The sequence below is a fragment of the Pagrus pagrus genome (assembly GCF_965226575.1).
Source record: "Pagrus pagrus genome assembly, chromosome: 22".
In the NCBI taxonomy this organism is placed as follows: Eukaryota; Metazoa; Chordata; class Actinopteri; order Spariformes; family Sparidae; genus Pagrus; species Pagrus pagrus.
This window is the reverse complement of record NC_140204.1, coordinates 19386720-19399009: the sequence shown is the minus strand read 5'-3', so window position 1 is coordinate 19399009 and position 12290 is coordinate 19386720. Positions and strand designations below refer to the sequence as shown.

Below are 12290 nucleotides of genomic sequence, written 5' to 3'. Positions count from 1 at the left end.
CAGGAAACTTTGTCACATTAATTAGAAACCTGGAAAGAGTCTATGCCATCAGAGTCGGAGGCAAATGTATCCATATCCATTTCCATATCAGTCAGTCTTCTGCCCTTTATTGCTGCGTCTCCCTCATGGGCTGACAGTAGCCCATGAGGCCCGTGTGGTTACTCATCTTCTGTTTTGTGAGGACAGATTACATGCATTTAATTTGTTAATCCCGTTCTTAAAAATGTTCTTAGACCAGTATGGATCTTGCCTGTGTGTACAGGAGCCTACAATAGTGTTTACATTTTAAAGGCAACCATTTTGTTATAAATTGACACCCCTTGAAAATTGCACCGACAAAAAAGTGGGGGCCATTAGCAGCTGTGTCATCTTTTCTGCATATTAATTGTGGTGATGGCAGGTGCAATTAGAGGCCATTTCTGGTTCCTGAGTGGCCAATGACAAACAGCAATCCAGCAGCATTCAACCAACGGATAAGAGGACAGCAAGTACAGCTAGTGCTTTGAAGGAACACAAGCCTTGTTATATTTTTTTCATGAGAACACCACTGATTATGGCACCAGCGACCATAGTGAAATGCATCCCAGGGGCCAGAGCGGGCGACATCGAATCAAATTTGAAACTGCTGGCTAAAGCTAAACGTAAATATAGTAAGATCATAATACATGTCGGCGGTAATGACTGCCGGCGACGCCAGTCGGAAGTCACTAAGATTAATGTTGAGTCGGTGTGTAACTACGCCAAAACAATGTCGGACTCCGTAGTTTTCTCTGGGCCCCTGCCAAACCTAACCAGTGATGACATGTTCAGCCGCATGTCATCATTCAACCGCTGGCTGTCGAGGTGGTGTCCAGCAAACGATGTGGGCTTTGTTGATAATTGGCGGACTTTCTGGGGAAAACCTGGTCTCATTAGGAGAGACGGCATCCATCCCACTTTGGACGGAGCGGCTCTCATCTCTAGAAATTTAACCCATTTCATTAGCCAACAACCAGCCTGACAACCCAGAGTTGAGACCAGGAGGCAGAGCTGCAGTCTTACACGCTTCTCTGAGCTTCCATTAGATCAGTTGCACACCCAAAACTTCATTGAGACTGTGTCTGCCCCCCGACCACCTAAATTAATTAAATTAATCAAATCAAAAGTCCACAGAAGAGGAGTTGTGCATGAAAATCTAATAAAAATTAACAGCAACTCTGCAATCTCAAAACAAGACAAGAGAATTAAATGCGGACTCCTAAATATCAGATCCCTGTCATCGAAAGCTGTACTAGTAAATGACTTAATTTCAGATTGTAATATTGATTTATTCTGTCTTACTGAAACTTGGCTGCATCCTGAAGAATATGTCAGCCTGAATGAATCCACTCCACCCAGTCACATTAATACTCACATTCCTCGAGGCTCCGGCCGAGGAGGTGGTGTTGCAGCTATTTATGACTTAAGTCTGTCAATCATTCCTAAACCTAAATTAAATTATAACTCATTTGAAAGCCTTGTTCTGAGTCTTTCACATCCAACGTGGAAAACTTTACAGCCAGTTCTATTTGTTGTAGTGTATCGAGCACCTGGTCCTTACTCAGAATTTTTATCTGAATTCTCTGAGTTTTTATCAAGTCTAGTCCTCAAATCAGATAAAGTAATTATTGTAGGTGATTTTAATATTCATGTGGATGTCGTTAATGATAGCCTTAGTACTGCATTTATCTCATTATTAGAATCTATTGGCTTCTCTCAGTGTGTACATAAACCAACTCACTGTTTTGACCACACCCTTGACCTTGTTCTAGCTTATGGTATCGAGATTGAAAATCTAACAGTTTCTCCACAGAATCCTCTTTTATCAGACCATCACTTAATAACTTTTGAAGTTCTATTACTGGACTACACACCATTAGGCAAAAACTCCTTCACTAGATGTCTATCTGATAGTGCTGTAGCTAAATTTAAGGAAATTATACCGCTGGCACTAAACTCAATGCCATGTCTCAATATAATAGAGGACTCCTCCACTAACCTCAGTTCCTCACAAATCGATCATCTTGTTGATAGCACTGCAGGCTCATTGCGAACAACACTGGACTCTATTGCCCCCCTGAAAAGGAAACCTATAAAGCACAGGAGGTTAGCACCCTGGTATAACTCGGATACCCGCAAATTGAAGCAAACATCACGGAAATTTGAAAGGAAATGGCGTTCCACCAACTTGGAAGAATCCCGCTTAGCCTGGAAAGATAGCCTTAAAACATATAGGAAGGCCCTCCGCAATGCCAGAGCAAGCTATTACTCGTCATTAATAGAGGAAAACAAAAACAACACCAGGTTTCTTTTCAGCACTGTAGCCAGGCTGACAGAAAGTCACAGCTCTACTGAACCATGTATTCCTACAACGCTCAGTGGTAATGACTTCATGAGCTTCTTCAATGATAAAATTTTAACTATTAGAGACAAAATCCATCATCGCTTGCCCTCAACTGGCACTATTGTATCTTTAAACACAGGAACCTCAGAAACAGTTCTAAATTCTGACTTATATTTAGACTGCTTCTCTCCCATTGACCTCCACCAACTAACTTCGATGGTTTCTTCATCTAGACCAACAACTTGTCTCCTAGACCCCATCCCAACTAGGCTGCTGAAAGAAACTTTATCTTTAATTAGCACATCTTTACTAGAAATGATCAACCTGTCTCTATTAACAGGATACGTACCACAATCCTTTAAACTAGCTGTAATTAGACCGCTCCTTAAAAAGCCTAATCTTGATCCAGAAACTTTAGCCAACTATAGACCTATATCCAACCTCCCTTTCCTCTCCAAGATCCTTGAGAAAGCAGTCGCCAACCAGCTATGTGACTTTCTTCATAAAAATAGTTTATATGAGGATTTTCAATCAGGTTTTAGAGCACATCATAGCACAGAGACGGCGCTGGTGAAAGTTACAAATGACCTCCTAATCGCTTCTGACAAAGGACTTGTCTCTGTCCTGGTCTTACTAGATCTTAGTGCTGCATTTGATACCATTGATCATCACATTCTACTACAGAGACTGGAACACTTAATTGGCATTAAAGGACCCGCATTAAACTGGTTTAAGTCCTATTTATCGGATCGATTTCAGTTTGTACATGTTAATGATGAGTCATCCCTGTATACCAAGGTTAGTCATGGTGTTCCTCAAGGCTCCGTGCTTGGACCCATACTATTCACCTTATATATGCTCCCTCTAGGAAATATAATTCGGAAACACTCCATAAACTTTCATTGTTATGCAGATGATACACAGTTATACCTATCAATAAAGCCAAATGAAACTAATCAGCTTACTAAACTCCATGCATGTCTCAAGGACATCAAGACCTGGATGACCTGCAATTTTCTGCTGTTAAACTCAGATAAAACCGAAGTTATAGTACTTGGTCCTAAACACCTTAGAGATGCATTATCTAATGATATAGCGAGTTTGGATGGCACTAACTTGGCCTCCAGCACCACCGTCAGGAATCTGGGAGTTATCTTTGATCAAGATATGTCCTTCAACTCCCACATAAAACAAATTTCAAGGTCTGCATTTTTTCATCTACGTAACATTGCAAAAATCAGGCCCATCCTGTCTCAAAAAGACGCAGAAAAGCTAGTCCATGCATTTGTTACTTCCAGACTGGACTATTGTAATTCTCTATTATCAGGCTGCCCTAACAAGTCTCTAAAGAGTCTCCAGCTGGTCCAGAATGCTGCAGCACGTGTACTGACAGGAACTAAGAAAAGAGATCATATTACTCCTGTACTGGCCTCTCTGCACTGGCTCCCTGTAAAATCAAGAATAGAGTTTAAAATCCTTCTCCTCACTTACAAAGCTGTTAATGGTCAGGCACCATCATATCTCCAGGAGCTCATATTACCCTATCACCCAACTAGAGCATTACGCTCCCAGAACGCAGGATTACTTGTAGTTCCTAAAGTCTCCAAAAGTAGAATGGGAGCCAGAGCCTTCAGTTATCAAGCTCCTCTTCTGTGGAACCATCTTCCTGTTTTGGTCCGGGAGGCGGACACCCTCTCTACCTTTAAGAGTAGACTTAAGACCTTCCTCTTCGATAGAGCTTATAGTTAGGGCTGGTCCAGGACAGGCCCAGGCCTGTCCTGGACCAGCTCTTAGTTATGCTGCTATAGGCCTAGTCCGGGGGACAATGACACACTGAGCTTCTCTCTCCTCCCCTCTCCTCTCCTCTCCATCTGTATACATTATGCCTGTATACATGCCCCATCTCTGCATGTCACTGACTTGCTTCTTCCCCGGAGTCCTTGTGCTTTCTAGTCCTACAGGCTCCCTTGGATCCTGGCCGCGCCCGGGTCGTGGATCGTGGATGCGCCCACTGCTATGGCCCTGCCTGATCGTGGATGCGCCCACTGCTATGGCCCTGCCTGATCGTGGATGCGCCTACTGCTATGGCCCTGCCTGATCGTGGATGCACCTACTGCCATGACCCTGCCTGACACCCACCACTACTGTCGCTAATATTAGTCACATCTCTGTTACATACGTTCCACTACTATTATCGTACTGCATTGCTACATACCATCCTTGCCATTGATCATTACTACTGTTATCACTAGTAATCACATTTCCATGTGCATTTCATCATTATTGCTGTAATACATCTTTGTGTACTTTCACTCCTGTCAACCATCGCTTATAATTGAATACATTGTGATCTCGTTGATCTGCTCTGTACATGCGACATCTATTGCACGTCTGTCCGTCCTGGGAGAGGGATCCCTCCTCTGTGGCTCTCCCTGAGGTTTCTTCCGCATTTTTTCCCTGTTAAAAGGGCCTTTTTTGGGGCAAGTTTTTCCTCACTCGAATCGAGGGTCGAAGGACAGAGGGTGTCGTCTCTGTACAGATTGTAAAGCCCTCTGAGGCAAACTGTGATTTGTGAATTTGGGCTATACAAATAAAATTTGATTTGATTTGATTTGATTTGATTAGAATGAAAGTTGGTGGGAATATGAATTTAAAGAAGGGAAACATGTGAGTGTACCTGGCCCATTAAAGCTCCAGTTTTTGATATTCATGTTTTCAAATTTAACAAAATTTTTAATGGTTTAAATGTTTGAACACACTTAATAGCGGTGCAAACAGGTTGCACTGTTAAACTGAGATACAGAAGCCATGACTCTTTCAAATGACATTCTCCTGAAGCCCACAACAATTGCTTGATTTATGATTTAAATCCTGAAGTATGTGTGCGTGCGTGTGTGCACGTGTATGCGTGCATGTGCATGCATGTGCATGCGTGCATTGGGAAGGCATTGCCCTCTCACCGCCAATGAATTACAGAAGAATCAGACAGGAAAAATGAAAGAGACACCAGATAGAAAGAAAAGGACGTGAGATAGAGCAGGAGAGGGTGGGGCACTGAGGCACACGTAGCAATTCGGAGGGAATTGGATGTGGTAAATGACAGTCGATTACCATCTTAAATATACTGTCAAAAAGCAATTTGCTACGCTCATGACACAGGCCTGATATTTGCACCTTATTAGGAAGGCTGCCCTATATTTTAAAAAGCCAACCTCCCAACCTTCCTGAGCTTCCATTTACCCATAAGCCACCTGTCTACCAGTGAAAGGGGCTGGTGTGTAGAACTGGAGACCGAAGACTGAAAGCTGTGGGAAGGTCTGTAATGTAACCACAATTAAAACTCAACAACAAAACTCATCACTATAAAGGAAATGTGGTTTAAAAGGATCTAAAATGCTCTTTCATACAGGAAATGCAGATACATTTTTATCAACAGCGTTCAAATACCAAAATGTTTAATTCAGGCAAGGAAGTGTCAAGAAGGGAATAATGAAATTGGAAGGTTTAATCAAATTTTTTGATTAAGATTGTATTGACTGTCTGCAGCCATCATAAACATACCATTAGTGACATTAGTGACAAATCTTATTAAAAGAAAATCTGTAATTATTACCAACCTCTTTAATGTTTATTGGCTTTTAGACTTCATACCTTGTAAGCTGAGTGGGTGGAAGACACAAATGCTAAAACTTTGAGAGGATATCACAACAGTACAGTTGCACATTTATAAAATGGAATTGACATTTCAATATCCCAGCTAAAGCTAATGCAGGGTTGTATTGTTGCAAACATTTCAGAGGAATCAAAAGAAGCACAAGCACGCTGGAGACCTGGGGACTGAATAAAGTAATAAACTGGGGTCCGGATATTTTTCTCAACGTTCCAGCTTAGCGATTTCTATTGACATTAGGGCACAGATATGATTACTAAGAGTCAAGGCCTACCGATATCTGCAGCAGGTGAGCAATGTGTTTAATTTCACAGACCTTGTAGACTCGCTGAGCTCATTATTGGCCTCTCAATTCACTCAGTGCATTTCCTATGATGGCATATTGATCTGGGCAATACAGTTGAAAGCAGGGTCTTACAAAAGATGTCTCATCCAGCTCCTCTCGCTTGTAGTCAGTGGTATCAAGTCCATCTCTCTCCAGCTCTCTTTCCTCTTTTGAGGAGGAAAGAAGAAGGTAACTAAGAATAACTGATGAAAAATGGAACCGACGCAGCTCTGAAAACATTGATTCAGGTCTCCGTTAGTTCAGCTCTAAATCTGAGGGAGCAGGAACATGCACAGGCATGCGGTGCCGCTTTGTGACTCAGAACAAAAAAGTGGCAAGAATTTGGTTTGAAAAGATATGAGGTGACACAAAGCTTTGTGTGTGCACATACACATATAGACACAGACGCACACACAGTGAGCTGTGAAAAAGGGGACAGAAAATGCACGTATTTGCAAGCCCCTGGGCAGAAGTAGGTTATGCAGAAGATGGAGGAGAGGAGACACAGGCTGGATTGGGGGAGAACTGCAGTTGAGAAGAAAGGATCAGATTATGTAAGCACTGCTAATGCTCACTGTCCTTCGGAAAAAGCGCACAGAAAATGCAGGGGTTCTTTGAGCAACCAACCTGAACACGCAAGACAAACTGCATCCTCCTCCCAACAGCCTCAGTGGGGATATTATAGACAGGATAAATTATGACCCCTGGAATAAAATAATATTACACCGGCTGCCTCTGAGGCCAATTGAAACCACTCAGTGCCTCAGGATTTACTACCAAAACCAAGCGCAAAGGCTAAAAGACAGTGGTTCCGCTGATCAATACAAAATCCACCGACTATGACCTTGTAAAATCCATCCATAAAAAAGGAAGTATGGATGTTAGCTCAGGTGTGTTTGTTCGCTAAGGTAAGCTGATGATCATGTTGAACCTGAGATGAAGTCGATGAGCTCAGTGATGTAGTTTGTTTCATAGGAGATGGGCAGTTGTGAATCTTGTATTCTTACGTCCGTGTGTATGTTTCACTTTGATTATCAGGGCTCGTGAACAGTGGCTTCAAAATAAAATATCAATTAGACCTTCATACCTTCACATGACTTTACACTATGCATTTTCACTTTTCTGTTTTTCTGTCATCTGATGACGAACAAATGGGAAAACTGAAGCACTATCTGAGATTAAACATTAAGGATTTGTTTGCTGACCGACTCATCATATACTCACAACCTCTTTACTGCTCAACTGGGAGCAATGTAAAAAAGTGTCAATCCTACAACAAAAAGAACAACATTTACATGCTTTTTGCAAATGAATGTTTATGGTAAGGCTTTTATGTTTTGATATGTGTCATTTCTGAGGGCTCCTGAATTTTTGGTCATTCTGGTCACACTCGTGTATATGTAGGTTAGCATGTAGGGGAAAATTGTCTCAAATCCAAGGGGGTGAGGTCAGAAAGTGATTTCTAACAGGAGGCTCTATAGCCTTTCCACCGTCTCTTCACAATCCTCAGTCTAAGCACATTGATTACTTACAGATACAGAAAGAACCTCTGTGGCCATGCAGCAGACACCTATAGAAACACTGCATGGTCACACAGACAAAATGAAGATGATTTCTCTGAGTAATTGCTTGCAAAAAAAGGCTTTGAATCTCCTTTTATCTGCCAATAGTAGGGGTGTAACAATACATGTATTCGTATTGAATTGTTTCGGTACAGGACGTTCGGTTCGGTACAGGGCTGTGCACGGGTGAGTTTCCACAGCAGAAGTTGCGTGTGTTTATTTTCTGCCTGCAGCTACACGTGCAGCCCGTTTACATCATGGCTAACGCTAGCGCGAAACCAGAGCTTGAAGACCCTCCCTTATCGCTTAAGTCTCCTGCTTGGGAACACTTCGGCTTCCTGGTTACATATTGCAACGGAGAAAGACGAGTCGGGCACGGCGCAGTTCGGCCGAACAGCTGGAGAAACGAAACCGAAACAATTCCCGTGATAATTACATAATCACACACGACTGCAGTTATACGTGTTATAAACATAACACGAAGTGTTTCCGACTGAAGGATTAGAAGAAGAGCGCGTATTTGTCTCTTTTTTGAGGTTTTTGTGCTTGTATCAACACGGAGTGTTTTATTTTGAAAATCAACCGGATGTATTGTTGTTGTTTCGTGTCTGCTCTTCCTGTCTGCTCTGCGCTAAATTCGGCTGAATTTCTGCGTTGTGCCGCGGCACTTGAAACGGCACCACCCGAGTGTGAATATCACTGCTACAAGAAAAAAAAATGACCTTAGTGCAAATGCAGCTGACTCTGGCAATCAAGCAGCCTCTCTCTAGCAACTCAGCCCGTATGAACAACACACCAGTGCAAACCTGGCAGAGGGATTAAAGGAGACAGTGAAAATTATTTATTTAACTTATTACCAGGCAGCACTTTACAACAGTATTCTATTTTTTTAATTTTATTTTCATATTTTGTATAATGTTACAATAAATTGTTGGTTTACAAAAGTTCCGAATAAACAACAAGCAAATTTATGTTTTGCATTTTGTTCCCGCACTGTACCGAAAATGAACCGAACCGTGACCTCAAAACCGAGGTACGTATCGAACCGTGATTTTTGTGTATTGTTACACCCCTAGCCAATAGAATAGCTGATTATGTGCCTTATTATCGCCATTTCACTGTTAATGGATTTAATTTCATCTATCCTTCCACAGCAGGGAATCGCAACGATCTATCAAGAATCCATGAAACAAAGAACATCAAATATGCTAACTTCAGTTTACTCCTTATCCTTCGAGGTTGCTCTTCTATATCTTGGTTAGGGAATTAATGAATTTGTACAATAGTAATGTTATACCACAAACCAAAATGAAGTAAAAATAACAACTATGCTTCAAGGGAACAGTGTAATCATGTGATGAAATATTGGGAAGGGAAGCACCGTTGCATCATAAAAGGCCCAACAAAAACAACTCAAGTGAAATCATATTGCTGATAATCATTGTTGTGCAATCAATTACATTTTAAGAGTGGATTGTGTGTGTTTGCATGAGTGCAGCATACCTGCTTAGGTAAAAAAAAAAATCTCTGCCCTTCAGCAATATATACAAAATGCATTGCTTTCATTAAAAACATAACCAGGGAGCCAGTAAAACAATATTACAACTTTGAAGGATTAAACGAACAAAGGCTTGTAAATCTTTACAAGCACATTCACACCAATTCGCATAGATTGACGATTATTACAAACAGCAAAAACAGCTTCCTCTCAGTGATATGTTTACAACACAGAGCCACCTGTGGAAGTTAAAGCCAGACACCTCTGGGGTAATCACCTCTGCCATATGGCTGAGTAAACTACAGCCAGTACACACTGTGCCCATCCACCAGCACTAAACTAGCTATAATGCAGCAGTAATGAGTAATGATTCCATAACGATGCTGTACACTAAGTGTGTAAAACTGACAATTTCACATGAACTGTGATCTTTTTTTTTTTTTCCAATCATATAAGGCTCTGGAGTAAATCAAACTTTCAATATAGAGTATAAAAAACTGTGTTCTTTTCCATCTTCCCTGGAGCCTCCTATTCTCCATCTATCCCTGTATATAGGGGATTTTAACCACCAGTACTGAACTGTCCTTTGGCCGCTGTGACGCACAAATTTCCCCTGTTTATGGGACTAATAAAGACATTTCTGATTCTGATGTAATGTTTGCATCTGTCTTCTGTAATTGGCACATAAAGTGTTCCTGTAAAAGAGAGGTTGCAATTGGTCGATGTGGGACATATTGGTCCAGAGGCAATGCCAACGGATTTTTGTCAAGTTGCTACATATTAGTAAAACAGAAAAGTTAACAATGAGAATTGAATTGTGACTGTCACACTTTCGGTTTCAGTGGTTGCAGTTCTCAGCCTATGGCCCCAGCAAAGGGTCTGCAAGTCGAGTCAGGGTCCAGAGCGGTCACACATGCACCTAAAATCTGTCAAATGTGAATAAACATTTCACTGGTCGCACCAGTGTGCCTCAAACTAAACAGATCATTTTTACATTTGTGGTTACTTCAATTTCCTCCTTTGTGCTCCTAATTTGCATGATGTGTTAAGAAGTTAAATTAAAATGTATTATTGGTTGCACCTAAATTATGTGATGGTGCACCTAATGAAAAAGCTAGGCGCATCAGTGCAAAAGTTAGTCCGGAGCCCTGCGACCGTTATTTGGTTTTGACGTGCGCGATAAATCAACAACTTAAGTTGTTTGCAGTCCTCAGTGCATCCTCTGCTGCAGTGCAGGGCCCTTAGTCTACTCCTCTTCCCTCTTTGAATGTGAAAGCATTCCATCATATATCATTCATCACACTCCACCTGCTATTTCATGTCTTTCTTTTTCAATCTCCCTAAATAAACCCCCGCCCCCTGTATTCTGTCATGTTCCTGTCAGGCCTCTGACTGTGTTTACTTTCTTAAGCACTGAATAACCACAAGTAAGCCTCGACAACAATAGTGGAAGAAAGGCGAGGAGCCAAATGGGGCATCAGTGAACAGAAACAAGCTCTCACTTTCATTCTCAACCATCACCAGGAGAGTACAGTAGAAAATATGGGCAGGGAGGGGGAGTAAGGGGTGGGAGCAGACAGAGAGGAAGCAAGTGAGACTAAAAGGCTTTGGTAAGAGACTTAAAATGGCAAGGGGACATTAGAAGACCCCCTGCTATACAGGCAGGATTTGGTGAGCCCAGATCTATGTTGATGGCTTTTCCGGACAGCAGGGAGGCCAAATGTGAAGAATTAGGCGAGGTCAGGAAGACTTGAAACAGAGAGTCACACATCGGGCAGAAACAGCAGCAACAATAACCCTGCTTAAAGGATAAGCACTGATGACAGTCAAAGAATAGGGAAGAGAGAGACAAGTACTCTGGAGAGGCTGCAAGTACAAGTGTACAGGGTGCTCTGGGTGCCAGAATAGAGCATTAGTGTAAATTGGGCAAGTGGAGCTGTCTATGTGTTTGCCGGACCATGTGTACATGCAGCATGCATAGTACATAGAGTTGTACACTGCTACTGTATATGCATGTGTGTCTGCGTAGCATATTATGCAACCAGGTGAGGGGACTGGTGCACCTGGGAGCGCTTGCATGCGTCCAAAAAACATGCCCACATATTGAGGCACACAATGTGGAGCATTGTGACGAGGAATGTGGGAGATAATGGAGAAAGCACGGGCCGTGTTGGGAGCTGGAAGGTAAGAGGAACCGAGCGGGGAGAGAACATCCAATTCAATTTCGAAACGGCGCCGGCTCAGAGTACAAACACAAAGGCTTCATTACAGGCAGATCCCTGTTGAAGGTTGGAGCTAATTCACCGTCTTCAAGCACGAGGAGAGAGAACAGCAGGGAGGGAAGGCGGGGGCGAGTAAGGAGGGAGCAACAATGAGATCGGCAGGGAAAAGAGGTGAGGTGACATCGGGAGGGGAAGAGAGGGGGAGAATGAGGGAAAGGCCTAGCAGCAGTTAGTCTGCTCTGAAAGAGAGATAGAGAGTTCAATACCAACGGCGCCACCAAGAGCATACTAATGCCCCATTAGAATGGAGAACAGGGCAGGAGAGTAATGACTTCCATTATGGCATTCACACACATGTGAGAACCATGTAAATAAACTGAAAATAAACATGGTGCAAGCAGAGGCATGTTATTGCATTCATAAATCTGGTTTCATACACATTAAGTGATCAACATTATAAATAAATGATTGGCTAACCAGCGTATGGGCAGGGCTAAAAAAAACAGGCTTGTTTGTTGATAAACACAGAATGAGATTGTGAGACACGGCCTCCACAGCTTCTACCTAATAGTTACATCCATCTACTCATGTAAACAGTCTACTATTTTTGTGTTTGTGTAAACACACATAAGGACATACAGGGGGTGGACA

The 12290-nt window shown here is 42.2% G+C and overlaps 1 protein-coding gene across 9 annotated transcripts in view; it reads right to left on the bottom strand.

Annotated features, from left to right (window-relative positions):
* Positions 1–12290, bottom strand: part of nrxn2b (neurexin 2b) — a 665374-nt gene that overhangs the window by 580561 nt on the left and 72523 nt on the right. The window lies entirely within an intron of this gene.